Source organism: Phycodurus eques, chromosome 2 (genome assembly GCF_024500275.1).
Source record: "Phycodurus eques isolate BA_2022a chromosome 2, UOR_Pequ_1.1, whole genome shotgun sequence".
Lineage (NCBI taxonomy): Eukaryota > Metazoa > Chordata > Actinopteri > Syngnathiformes > Syngnathidae > Phycodurus > Phycodurus eques.
The window spans coordinates 31,644,263-31,658,268 of NC_084526.1; the positions used below are offsets into that span (position 1 = coordinate 31,644,263).

The 14,006-nt window shown below is 42.6% G+C and overlaps 1 protein-coding gene across 3 annotated transcripts in view; it reads left to right on the forward strand.

Moving 5' to 3' along the window:
• The window catches only part of bbox1 (butyrobetaine (gamma), 2-oxoglutarate dioxygenase (gamma-butyrobetaine hydroxylase) 1), a 47,606-nt gene that overhangs the window by 14,369 nt on the left and 19,231 nt on the right, over positions 1-14,006 (forward strand). The window lies entirely within an intron of this gene.

Below are 14,006 nucleotides of genomic sequence, written 5' to 3' on the forward strand. Positions count from 1 at the left end.
TGGTTATACAGAAGCAAAATAGTGGTAGTGTCTGAAAACTTACCTAAAAGGATGGAACAAATAACCTCTCATTTTGTTACTTTCGAACCTAATAGATTGTTTAAGAAGCAAGACATTCTAAATTCTTCAAATTAAACAAGGAGAAGTGATTTAGTTTTGGACTTTGTTTATATTGGTCCAATCAGCTCCACAGTGTGCCAGACATGAAAAGAGAAAGTTCAGCTGCGGAATCAAAGTCTTGCACTTCAGTGGAGCGGGGGTGGACTCTGGTTGGATTGTGTGCTCTACCTTAGGTCCTGAAGGACCTACAGGGCTGAGTGGCTCCTGCTGTACCTGTTCCAGACTGAATACTGCGCAAGTGGGTTTGTGGATTTATGTGTTTCCCCAACACAAACCGCCCTCATTGACGCCGCTGAACAGGCTATATTTTCATTGCAGTTTTGTGTTTGTGAGCCTGATTATGGAAAAACTACTTTGGACTGCATTTTTGTCTTTTGGGTGGGGTGGGGTTCTACAGCTACACGTGTGTGGTGCAAGAGTTGAACTACTATGGTCTTCAAAGATGTTGCTTGGCTCAAAGAGCCAGATGCAGTGCAAAATGACACACTCACACTTTTGAGGTTTAATTATTTCATTCTCTGAGCCATTCAAATTCCTTCCACTGGAAAAAAAGTGGGAAAGATTGACAAATTAATGATAAACATCTTTTTCCAAGTGTTTTTCTCATAATCTCACAAATGTGTTATTCATAGTTGGACTTATTTCCCCACTCATACAGTGAACCCAGGCAAGCACGCTCCTGTTCAAAATATTCTTTAAAGCAGATGGACTCACTGGAAAGGCCACTGTGAGGTCAATATGATAACTTGCCTTCTAGGGATTGTTTTCAGCAAGCACTATACATAATTCTTTATGTCTGGGAGGGTGTTTTACTATTCTGCTTCTGCTTTTTCTGTGGCTACACAGACTGCAGTACGTGGTTGGCCACTAATAACTATTATTGGCAGGACATGAAAATGTTATCATCCATAAAAACTTAAGTTATTTTATTTTCATAGGCCCAAATTGGACTCTGATATGACTTAAAGACCCTCCAAAGTGAATTCAGAGATTTGTTTCTACATACATGACATAATGTATGTTCGAAAATAATTGCTGAAAACGTGCGAAGACTGGGAACAATTTAGTACTGAACTGTGGAGATGTACTGTAGTGTTATACTCTCTTTCACCATTTCAGGTGTCTATTTTTCTGGGTATGAATGAGTCGCTCCTCCTCCACTATATACATGTGTTCCAAATTATTACACAAATTATATTTTTCTCTTATTTTCCTAAATAGTCAATGCAAATAAAAGAATAAGTTTCAAGTCATCAACCGTTAAGGCTTCTTCATACTGTACCCTGTCACGGCGGCTATCCCGCGCGCAGTTTGCCTTTATACTCGAGCGCAACCCACGCGCGATGTTTTGAAAATGTGCTTGCAGTTCTCCTCCAAGTCGGGGGTGTCGCTACGGCTGGTGTTGGCGAGGACACCATAGGGTGGAGTTTCCTCTGCATTTTATGGTCAATTCCGGTAGCCGTTTTTACTTTCCAGAAGAAGGACCAAAGCAACAACATTGGCGACCGTGGAACAGTGCCTGGTAGAACAAATGGACCAAGATGACCACATGATGTGTTTAATTATATTGCAAAATCTATTAAGAAGGCGGCGGCGTAGGTGTTTTGTATTTTAAAGATGGCGGTATTGAGGAACCCAGGGGAAAGCTGAGTACGTCATCACAGCATGTGACTAAAACGGACCAATCACGAGAGATGATCTCCATGGCATTATGCGCGCGGAAACAATTTGTGCCGTGTCCGCGTCATGTGCCGCATAGGAGCCATATGCGACGGTCACGTGATGCAATGCGGGCGCGGGAGTATAAAGAGGCTTTTAGAGTATAATTCAAGTTTTGTGACACAAACGTCCCAATGATGACAGTATTTTTTTCAAAATTAAAAAAACCTAAAATGCACTTTACCAAATTGTTACGCACATCTAGGGATGGGAATGCAAAAACAAGAACCTGTGAGAACTGGTTTCAAAGTTAACAATTTCATGGAACTGTTTGCTGGATTTTGCTGAATACATCACTTTCACAATTCTGAGTAAGGGTGCCAGATTGCTACCAAAAGCCGCAGTAAACACACAACTAAAAATGACACAATTTTAACTGCATTCACTCTCTCCTACAGTGCAGATGCTTTTTTTGCTCGCTCTGCTTGCTTTGCTTCTGTTTAATGTTTTCTTGCTGATAAACTTCTTTTTCTTCTAAAAAAATTTTGAAGCAGCGACTCCTGGATATTTTTAAACCAGAGGGACTGTACTTTTTTTGTAGTCAGTTTTTGCCATATTCCAATATTTTCTGACACCAGCTCACCATTACGTGAGCGTGGCCTGCTAATTAGCACAAATCTGCTATTAGTAACAAGCCAGCAATCAAGATGCCTCCCTTTTCCACGGAGGACTATCACGGACTGCTGCAGAGGATGTCAATCCTGGCAACGAAAATCCACCGTCTTGAAGTGTATAGACAGTTGGGCTGGGCTGCGTTGCGGGCTGCTTCAATCCCGAGTGAGCGGCTGTGGATGGTCGCTACAGTGAAAGGCAATGCAAAACATTGACATCAGACTTACAAATAGGTTTGAGCCACTTTTACAAGACCCTGGGCAAGAATGATCATCCCCAACCACCACTGAAAGGCACGAAACTAAATCATACAAGAACAAAATAGCACCCCAAGCATTAATAGTTGGTGATGGAGCTGTCAAGGATGTGAAATGTTTTTGTAGTGAGAAGAACACAAAAGTACTGTGTTTTACCAATGACATGATGTCTGATATCTCTAAAAAAAACCTGGAGATCACTGATCAACACCCAACTGTGAAATCTGTCATTATACACACAGGAGCCCTGGATGTTCTCAAGCATCAATCAGAGGTACTGGAGCGACATCTCATTGATCTCCTAACAATAGTGCAATGTTTGGATGCTGAGGTTTTTATAAGTGGACCTCTCTCAGTTGATGAACTTTTGGATAATTTCACCTGTAAAATCTCAAATGTCATGAATGCTGTCGGTCCTATTAAAACTAAAACAATCTTGAGAAAAAATAAAATCCATCAGGTTAAATATTAGCACAAATCAGCAAAATGATAAAATGATACGACATCTGAAGCCACCCAGGAAAAATTATTTTACCCTGTCGGAATTTCATACAGTTGACCAAAAAACTGTAGAGAAAACGGTTCAGCAGCTGAAACCATCAACGAGCTGTCTTGACTCAATACCATCTGACTTTTTCAAAGCTATTGCGAAGTCTGTGCTAGCTGATTTGCAGCAAATAATCAATTGCTCACTTCAGTCAGGCGAGTTTCCTAAAGCTCTTAAAGTAGCTGCCATTAAGCCTCTGCTAAAAAATAGAACGCTGGACGCTTCCATGTTAGCAAGCTATAGACCCATATCAAATGTCCCTTTTATAGCCAAGATTGTTGAGAAAGTTATTTTTAATCAACTCAGCAATTTCTTGAACTTAAATGGAGTTTTTGACAAATTTCAATCAGGTTTCCGAACTCATCACAGTACAGAATCTGCTCTTATGAAAGTGCTAAATAATATAAGGTTGAATACTGACTCGGGAAAGGTGTCAATTCTGGTCTTGTTGGACCTCAGTGCGGCTTTTGATACGGTAGATCATAATATACTGCTGAACAGTTTGGAAACATGGGTAGAACTAAATGGAACAGTCCTTAAATGGTTCAGGTCCTACCTGGAGGAAAGGAGTTATTTTGTAACCATTGGAAGTGTTCAATCTCATCGAATGGCAATGACTTGGGGTCCCTCAAATGGTCAGTTCTTCGACCCCTCCTGTTCAGCCTGTATATGCTACCCTTGTGTCAAATTCTTCTTCTTTAAAAACCAAAGACCTGATAGATTCCGACCTGACTTTCAACAGTCATATCAAATCAATTACTAAAACTGCCTTCTACCATCTGAAGAACATATCCAGAGTGAAGGTTTGCATGTGTCAAGCAGACCAGGAGAAGCTCATCCATGCTTTTATCTCAAGTAGACTTGACTATTGTAATGATCTTCTGACTGGAATCCCCAAAAAGAGCATCAAAACAGCTGCAGCTCATTCAGAATGCTGCAGCTTGGGTTCTGACCAGAACAAAGAGGTCAGAGCATATTACTCCAATTCTAAAGTATTTACACTGGCTTCCAGTCAGCTTTAGAATATATTTTAAAGTTCTGCTACTGGTCTATAAATCACTAAACGGTTTAGGTCCTAAATACATGAAAGAAATGCTCATGGGATATAAACGCAGCAAGGCTCTGAGATCGACAGACTCAGGTAAAATAGTGGCGCACAGACTCCAAAGCAAACATGGTGAAGAAGCCTTTAGCCATGATGCTGCACACAAATGGAATAAGTTGCCAACAGAAGTGACGTCAGCCCCAAGTGTGCATGTTTTTAAGTCCAGGTTAAAAACTCTTCTTTTTTCCCATGCGTTGGAGAGCATTTCCACTTTTAAATTATATTTCTTGCACTCTACGCAGTTTTAATTGTACTTTTATGTTTTCTCTTTGTTTTAAATGTTTATAAGCTGTTTTTTGTCTTTGTTTTTAAATGCTTTTCATCATGTAAAGCACATTGAGTTACCTTGTGTAGGAAATGTGCGATATAAATAAATTTGCTTAGCTTTTGCTTTGCTATCAATAACTAAAAACGACAGTATATTATGTAATAGGGTAAAAATAATTATGCATGCTTTTCAATTACACAACATAATAATTACTCTATAATTGGAATCATTAATAAATTATGGCTTCAATATTTGTTATTTTAATGTATTTCATAGGGTTTGGTTCTGTTGTAGGTGTTCATTACTTAACTCTTAGGTGGCAGCAATGTACCTAAACATGCTGAGTCTGTCAGAAATGAAGACGAAGAAGACACGAAGAAGAAACGTGCCATCATGTGGATTGAGTAAAATATGGTGATCTGTAAAAAAAAAAGTGAATAATAAACGAAATACAAGACTGATTCTTGAGAATGCTTCACTTTGCAAACCCAACTGTCCGGAACAGCTAGCTCATTCAGCGACAGCTGGCCCACTGTCAAACTATTTGCGTAATCTCTCACACAACGATGCTAACTAGTACCCGCTAATGCTAATGTAAACAAAACCAGGGAACACTTTCTATCTCGTCCGTGATCGGCAAACTACTATTTTATCATCTTCCCATCCTGTTTACGGAGCGAACACAGTAAAGTAAGTAAAATCGGATCATCGATTATAATTTCCATACTTTTCGTTCTAAATTATCTCTCTTCAGAATGTCCTGATGTCTTGAGAGAACTTCTAATGACCCCCGTCTGGAGAGAACAATTTAAAATGTTTAGAACATTCTCAGCCAGAAAGTCACAAATGGATTTTTTTTTTTTAAATGGTGTGGGAATGTCATAAAGGTACTAGCATCAACCAGGAGAAAACTGTCCCATGTTTTGTCACATGTATAAGCAAAGGTTCAGTTATAGTGCTGTGAAAAAGGTTTTTGCCCTTTTTCTTCCTGATTTCTGAATGTTTTTTGTTTTTTTTTGCAGAGTTATCACAAGTATTTTTTTTAGATTATGAAAGCAATTTTAATTTATGACAAAGAAAATCCAGGCCAATATAAAATGCAGTTTCTGAATGATGATTTTATTTATTAAGGAGAAACAAATTCCAAAACTATCTTGGCCCTATGTGGAAAAAGTAATTACCCCCTGAACCTAATAACTGGATGTGCCGTCCTTGGCAGCAATAACTGCAATCAAGTGTTTTTCATCACTGTGGAATTTTGGCCTACTCTTCTTCACATAATTGTTTTAATTGAGTCATATTGGAGGGTTTTCGAACATAAACTGTCCATTTAATGTCATACCACAGCATTGCAATTGGATTGAATTCCAGACTGGGACATGGCTACTCATTAATTTTGGTTTTTGAGCAATTCAGAGGTGGATTTGCTGGTATGTATGTTTTGGGTTGCTGTCCTTCCATGTAACCCAAGAGCGCTTGAGTTTGAGGGCACAAACCGATGACCAGAAGTTCCAGAGCAGGATTTTCAAGTAGACAGCAGATTTCTTTGTTCTACTCATCACCGCAAGTTGCTTAGGTCCTGAAAATGCAAAACAACACCAGACCATCACAGTTTCACAACCATGTTTGATTGTTGGCATGATGACCTTTTTAATCAAAATCCGTGTTATTTTTATGCCAGATGTAAGGAAAGTGTTGTTGTTTTAGGAAGCTGGACACAGTCAGTCCACAGGATAGTTTTCCAAGTCTTCAGATCATCAAGATGTTTGTTGCCAAATGTTAGAATAGCCTTTCTGTTCTTTTTTGTCAACGTGACTTTTGCTTAGAATTTCTAATTCTCAAATTGATCTCTAATTGATGCAATTTTTGCCCAGTGTCTTTCTTATGGTTGAGTCATTAACACTGACGTTAACTGAGTTCAGTGGTGTCTACAGTTATTTGGATCTTGTTCTGGGATGAATCTTAGTTGCAGTTTTGGAATAGTTATGGTTGTCCGATCACGCATGTTTCTTTTTGAGATATTGTAGCCTACTTGAGTTTGTCTAACCGGTACTATTAAGTGATTTCTTGAGTCAGCAAATCTTTGCTATTATACATTTTCTTGATGATTCAAAACATTTAAGTGTGATGAATAATAATAATAATGATAAAGAGGCAGATATTTTTTCACAGCTCGGCACACTGCAGACTAAAAGCGGCCCTTGCATTTTTTTGCTGCAGTAGTCAAGCTTGCATTTTTGTCAAAAACTGGGTTAATCAAGTGGTGAATGGTAGTGCGTGCATGTGTGTGTGTGTGTCGGATCGGTCCTGGGTCGTCCCCGGGGTCTTCTCCCGGTGGGACGTGCCCGGAACACCAATACACGGTAAAATCATTGTATATTCATTGTCATTTCCTGATGAATTATATTAATTATGGTCCATAAAAATATATACATCATCATGGATAATATCTTATTAAATTTGATAAGCCATCATCAGTTACATAAAAATCTCTACTATATGAAGAAAAGGGAGGAAATGTGTGATTTGTGTCACAATAAATTGCACATCCATGAAATCAAAGAATAATCGCCGTTACATCACAATGACATACTGTATTAATCTCAGTTTTTGTTGTGTATGTAACCACTTGAAAACACTCACCAAGACAGAGTATGTTTTTGCAGCTCATTAGTCTTAAACTGGTCTTTTGATCACCTATTTAAGTATCCCAGATAAGTGCATACATTTTGACCAAACATTGACATTTACCACACTAAGAATGTCTTCACATTGATTGATTTTATTTTGAACATACAGTACAAAAATAACAAAGAAATGAAAAATCTACAATATAAATATCCTTTGCTGAATTGCGTAATACTGCCGGTCTAAAAATGATTAGGAAGAAGTTAAAATGTATGTAATTCCTACCCTTCAGCTTAATGTTCTTGTAATGCACTAAAATTTCACTCTTTTTGCCAGACAATTTTCCAAGCGACAACAGCAGTTTATTACATACAGTGTTTCAATTAACTTTTAAATTAAATGAACAGACATTGGTTTAAAGCTGTATTGAGATGTATCCTGGCTTGCAGTTTCTTCAGCTTTAGGTAAGAGGAGGTCAGTCTAAGGACCACCTCCTTTCTGCCACATGGAAAACTGATTAGTGTGAGGGTCTACAAAAGATCTGCATGTTCTTCCAGAACGCAAGTTCATTGTTGTCAGTATTTCCTTTCCTGGGAATGAACAAATCCCAGAGCCCCTATGCGTCTTAGCTGAAATCAGAAGACTTACTGCCTTGTTTCCTTAACTGAGAAACTCTAATGCTATGGGCCAAAGGGGCCCTATTCTACCTCCAATTTACAATACATATACCTGTTATTTTCAGAACGTTGCCTTGCAATTACAGACGACATCAGTTATTGTTAGAGTGTTTTTATAATACAAGCTTTCAAGGTGCTTTTTCTTTTTTCGGCCAAAATTAGTTTCCTCCGCAGGGTGTCCGGGCTCTCCCTTAGAGATAGGGTGAGAAGCTCGGTCATCCGGGAGGATCTCAGAGTAGAGCCGCTGCTCCTCCGCATTGAGAGGAGCCAGATGAGGTGGCTGGGGCATCTGATTCGGATGCTTCCCGGACGCCTCCCTGGTGAGGTGTTCCGGGCATGTCCCACCGGGAGGAGACTCCGGGGACGACCTAGGACACGCTGGAGAGACTACGTCCTTCGGCTGGTCTGGGAACGCCTCGGGATCCCCCTGGAAGAGCTGGATGAAGTGGCTGGGGAGAGGGAAGTCTGGGCGTCCCTGCTAAAGCTACTGCCCCCGCGACCCGACCCGGATAAGCGGTAGAAAATGGATGGATGGAGAATATTTGCAAAACGTCCCAACTTCATTAAAATTGGGGTTTCTAGTTATGGTCACACGACAAGGTCCTTTGCTGGCTTGCGTGGCGGATACCAGTAATTGGCATTTGTCAATTGTTGTCTCTCACTTTTACTTGTAACATACACACACACATGTACACACACGTGCACACACACACGCCACACACACACACACACACACACAAGGATAGACTGTCTTCTTCAGTGTTATTAGTGCTGCATCTGTTGTCTGTTAGACCAATATGTCAAATTGTCCTTGACAAAAAAGCATTTCATTGGATTTAAATTACCTGCAGACTTATTTTTCAGCTGCCCAATTAATTCTACCCAACATGTCCAAGAGTGATGATGTGTACATTCTGCTTCACTAAAGGTACCGGTATGTGTCATGCAGATCCGTCTCCGTAATGACCCATTTTCAGTCATAAATCTGCCATTCATTTGCTAAATCCCTTCTAGATGTGTTTAGTGTTTGACCTATGGCAACGTGTGTGTCATATTTAATTGGAGTTGAAATCATTATAATGACTTAATCTGTGCCTAAAGGTAAAACATAATGCACATGAATGTTTATGGAAAGTAATCATAGCTACCGCACTCCAATTTATTCTGCTCACACAACCGATGATCGTTAATCACCATCCTCCTCTTCTGACAGATCTGCAGTTTTTGCATTTTTTTTGTTTGTTTTTTAAATTGGGAACATATTTACATTCAGTGTGTTTGACAGTACTTGGGATCTGAAAATTGGGTCAAATAATAGATTGCATTCACTCAGTAACAGAAAATTTATGACTGAGTTGCTTCTCCTTGGCCAGAAATTATTAATCAAATGATAAAATTGCTATTTTGCTTCAAATAACCATATATATAACCATATTTGCACAGAGTACGAGTGCGTGTGAACATAAATTTTATTATGCTTATGTAATTTACACATTTTAGATTCAAATTGCAAATTTGTGGTATGTGTGCATCTTGGTCTTTTAAATAAACTTCCAGATTTTTTTCTTCAACCTCCAACCCTGTGTAAGAGATAAAATATTATTTACATTGATTTATTTAAAATTTTGAAAACAATACCTTTATATATTCACATTAACTGCGTCTAACAAATAACTTCACTGCATCTACAGTGTATCCCAAACGCATAATTTAGACTTCCCTTGTTTTGGTCTCGTGACCAATTTCATGTCTCAGCTAAGTAAATGCTGATTCATCATGCTGACTATCTGGTTTCCTCTTTCCCATCTGGTCTGAATTTTGTCTTCAGTGTCATCACAATCTTGGTGACACAAGGCATCTTGCAATCATAGCTCTGGAGGTTCAACGATGGAAAATTTGCATGTTTTTTTTCAAACCTGACTATAGCTAAGTTAAGATTTTCATCTTAATCATTATTGCATTTTCTTCAAGGCTTCTTGTCACCAAACTGCAGGTTGCAATTGTCAGCCAATCTTTAAACATTGGGAATATTGTCTCCTAATAAAAGAGTTTTGTTCCATTTCATTGAGAAGATCTAAGGTCAGATTGTGAAGAACATGTTCACTAACTATCAATTGACATTCTTTGTAAAAAAATAAAAAAAATAAACATTTACAGTGCATTGAAAAAGTATTGGCCCCTTCACAAATTCTTATATATTTGCATAGTTTCCCCTCTTTAATGTTTAAGATTATCAAACAAATGTCAATATCAGAGAAATATTAACCAAATGAACTTTAAATTCTGTTTTTAAATGGTGATTTCATTTATTAAGGGAAAAAACCTATTCAGGTTACCTGGCCCTGTGCTCCCCTCCTGGAAGCCGTCACCTTACTGTGGTGGAGGGGTTTGTGTCTCCCAATGATCCTAGGAACTAAGTTGTCTGGGGCGTCCTAGGTGGGGACCAGACAAAGCACGGCTCCAAAAACCCCTCTGAAGAAAGAAACAAATGGATTGAGGTTTCGCTTGCCCGGACGCGGGTCACAAGGCCCCCCTCTGGAGCCAGGCATGGAGGTGGGGCTCGAAGGCGAGCACCTGGTGGCCGGGCCTGCACCCATGGGGCCCGGCCGGGCATAGCCCGAAAGGGTAACGTGGGTCCCCCTTCCCATGGGAGGGGCCATAGGGGTCGGGTGCAGTGCAAGCTGGGCGGTGGCCAAAGGCAGAGGAACTTGGCGATCCGATCCCCGGCTACAGAAACTGGCTCTAGGGACGTGGAATGTCACCTCTCTGGCAGGGAAGGAGCCCGAGCTGGTGTGTGAGATCGGGAACTTACGACTAGATATAGTCGGACTCGCCTGCACACACAGCTTGGGCTCTGGTACCAGTCCGCTCGAGAGGGGTTGGACTCTCTTCCACTCTGGAGTTGCCCACGATGAGAGGCGCCGAACAGGTGTGGGTATACTTATTGCGCCCGGGCTCGGCGCCTGTACGTTGGGGTTCACCCCGGTGGATGAGAGGGTAGACTCCTTCCGCCTCCGGAGGGGGGGTCCTGACTGTTGTTTGTGCCTATTCACCAAACAGCAGTTCAGAATTCCCACCCTTTTTGGAGTCCTTGGAGGGGGTGCTGGAGAGCGCTCCCGCTGGGGACTCCATCGCTCTGCTGGGGGACTTGACAGTGAGACCTGGAAGGGCGTGATTTTGGAGGAACGGCCCCTGTTCTGTTATTGGACTTCTCTGCTCATCACGGATTGTCCATAACGAACACCATGTTCAAGCATAAGGGTCTCCACACGTGCACTTGGCACCAGGACACAATAAGTCGCAGTTCGATGATCGACTTTGTGGTCGGGTCATCGGACTTGCGGCCGCATGTCTTGGACACTCGGGTGAAGAGATGGGCGGAGCTGTCAACTGATCACCACCTGGTGGTGAGTTGGCTCCGATGGTGGGGGAAGATGCCGGTCCGACGTGGCAGGCCCAAACGTATTGTGAGGGTCTGCTGGGAACGTCTGGCAGAATCCCCTATCAGAAGGAGTTTCAACTCGACTCAACGACACAGTTTTGCTCACGTTTCGGGGGAGGCGGGGGACATCAATTCCGAGTGGACCATGTTCTGCGCCTCCATTGCTGAAGCGGCCGACCGGAGCTGTGGCCATAAGGTGGTCGGTGCCTGTCGTGGCACAATCCACGAACCCGTTGGTGGACACCAACGGTGAGGGTTGCCGTCGCTGAAGAAGGAGTCCTATCGGGCCTTTTTGGCCTGTAGGACTCCTTAGGCAGCGGTTGGGTACCGGCTGGCCAAGCGGAATGCAGCTTTGGTGGTAGCTGAAGCGAAAACTCGGGCATGGGAGGAGTTCGGTGAGGCCATGGAGAAAGACTTCCGGACGGCTTCAAGGAAATTCTGATCCACCATCCGGCGTCTCAGGAGGGGGAAGCAGTGCACCATCAACACTGTGTATAGTGGGGATGGGGCGCTGCTGACCTCGACTCGGGACGTTATTAGCCGGTGGGAAGAATACTTCGAAGACCTCCTCAATTCCAACTACAGGGGTATCACACTCCTAAGCCTCCCTGGAAAGGTCTATTCAGGGGTGCTGGAGAGGAGGATCCGTCGGGAAATCGAATCTCAGATCCAGGAGGAGAAGTGTTGGTTTTCGTCCTGGCCGTGGAAAAGTGGACCAGCTCTACACCCTCAGCAGGGTCGTCGAGGGTGCATGGGAGTCGCCCAACCAGTCTACATGTGTTTTGTGGACTTGGAGGAGGCGTTCGACCGTGTCCCTCGGGGGGTCCTGTCGGTGCTTCGGGAGTATGAGGTACCGAACCCCCTGATACGGGCTGTTTGGTCCCTGTACGACCGGAGTCAGAGTTTGGTCCGCATATCCGGCAGCAAGTCGGACTCGTTTCCATTGAGGTTTGGACTCCGCCAAGGCTGCCCTTTGTCACTGATTCTGTTCATAACCTTTATGGACAGAATTTCAAGGCGCAGCCGAGGTGGTGAGGGGGTCCGGTTTGGTGGCCTCAATATTGCATCTCTGCTTTTTACAGAGGATGGTGTTCTGTTGGCTTCATTAAGCCGTGATCTCCAACTCTCACTGGAGCAGTTTACAGCCGAGTGTGAAGCGGCTGGGATGAGAATCAAATCTGAGACCATGGTTCTCAGTCGGACAAGAGTGGAGTGCCCTCTCCAGGTCGGAGATGAGATCCTGCCCCACGTGGAGGAGTTCAAGTATCTTGGGGTCTTGTTCACGAGCGAGGGAAGAATGGAACAGGAGATCGACAGGCGGATCGGTGCGGCGTCTGCAGTGATGCAGACTTTTGTATCGGTCCGTTGTGGTAAAGAAGGAGCTAAGCCAAAAGGCGAAGCTCTCAATTTACTGGTCGATCTACGTTCCTACCCTCACCTATGGTCATGAGACGTGGGTCGTGACCGAAAGAACAAGATCCTGGATACAAGCGGCCGAAATGAGTTTCCTCCGCAGGGTATCCGGGCTCTCCCTTAGAGATAGGGTGAGAAGCTCGGTCATCCGGGAGGATCTCAGAGGATGCCTCCTTGACGCCTCCCCGGTGAGGTGTTCCGGGCACGGCCCATCGGGAGGAGACCCCGGGGACGACACGCTGGAGAGACTAAGTCTTTAGGCTTGCCCGGGAACGCCTCGGGATCCCCCCAGAAGAGCTGGATGAAGGGCCTGGGGAGAGGAAAGTCTGGGTGTCACTGCTGAGGCTGGTGCTACCGTGACTCGACCTCGGATAAGCGATAGAAAATGGATGGATGGATGGATGGATGGATAGTTTCCCCTCTTTAATGTTTGATTATCAAACAAATGTCCATATCAGAGAAATATTAACCAAGTGAACGTTAAATTCTGTTTTTAAATGGTGATTTCATTTATTCAGTGGAAAAAAACTACTCAAGTTACCTGGCCCTGTGTGAAAAAGTAATGAATGGTTCCTCAGCAGCAACAACTGAAATCAAGCGTTTTCTATCACTGGCAATGAATCTTTCACATCACTATGGAGATATTTTGGCCCAATCTTCCTTGCAGAATTGTTTGAATTCAGCAAAAATGGAGAGTTTTCGAGAATGAACGGCCTTTTTAAGGTCAGGCCACAGTATTTCAATCGGATTCAAGTCTGGACTTTCACTTGGCCACTCCAAAACCTTAATTTTGTTTTTTTAAGGCCTTCAGAAGTTAACTTGCTAGTGTGTTTCGGATCGTTAGTCCTGCTGCAGAACCCAAGTGCACTTCAGCTTGAGGTCACAAACTGATGGCTGAACATTCTCCTTCATGATTTTCTGTTAAAGAGCAGAGTTAATGGTTCCATCAATCACAACAAGTTGTCCAGGTCCTGAAGGAGCGACGCAGCCCAAGACCATCACCACTACCATGTTTGACTGTGGATATGATGTTCTTTTTCTGAAATGCTGTGCTACATTTACACCACATGTAACGAGACACACACCTTCCAAAAAGCTCAACTTTTATCTCGTCAGTCCATATAATATTCTTCCAAAATTCAGATGTTATTTTTTCTGAGCAGTGGTTTTCGCCTTGGAACTCTGCCATGCATGCAATTGTTGCCCAGTTTCTTCCTT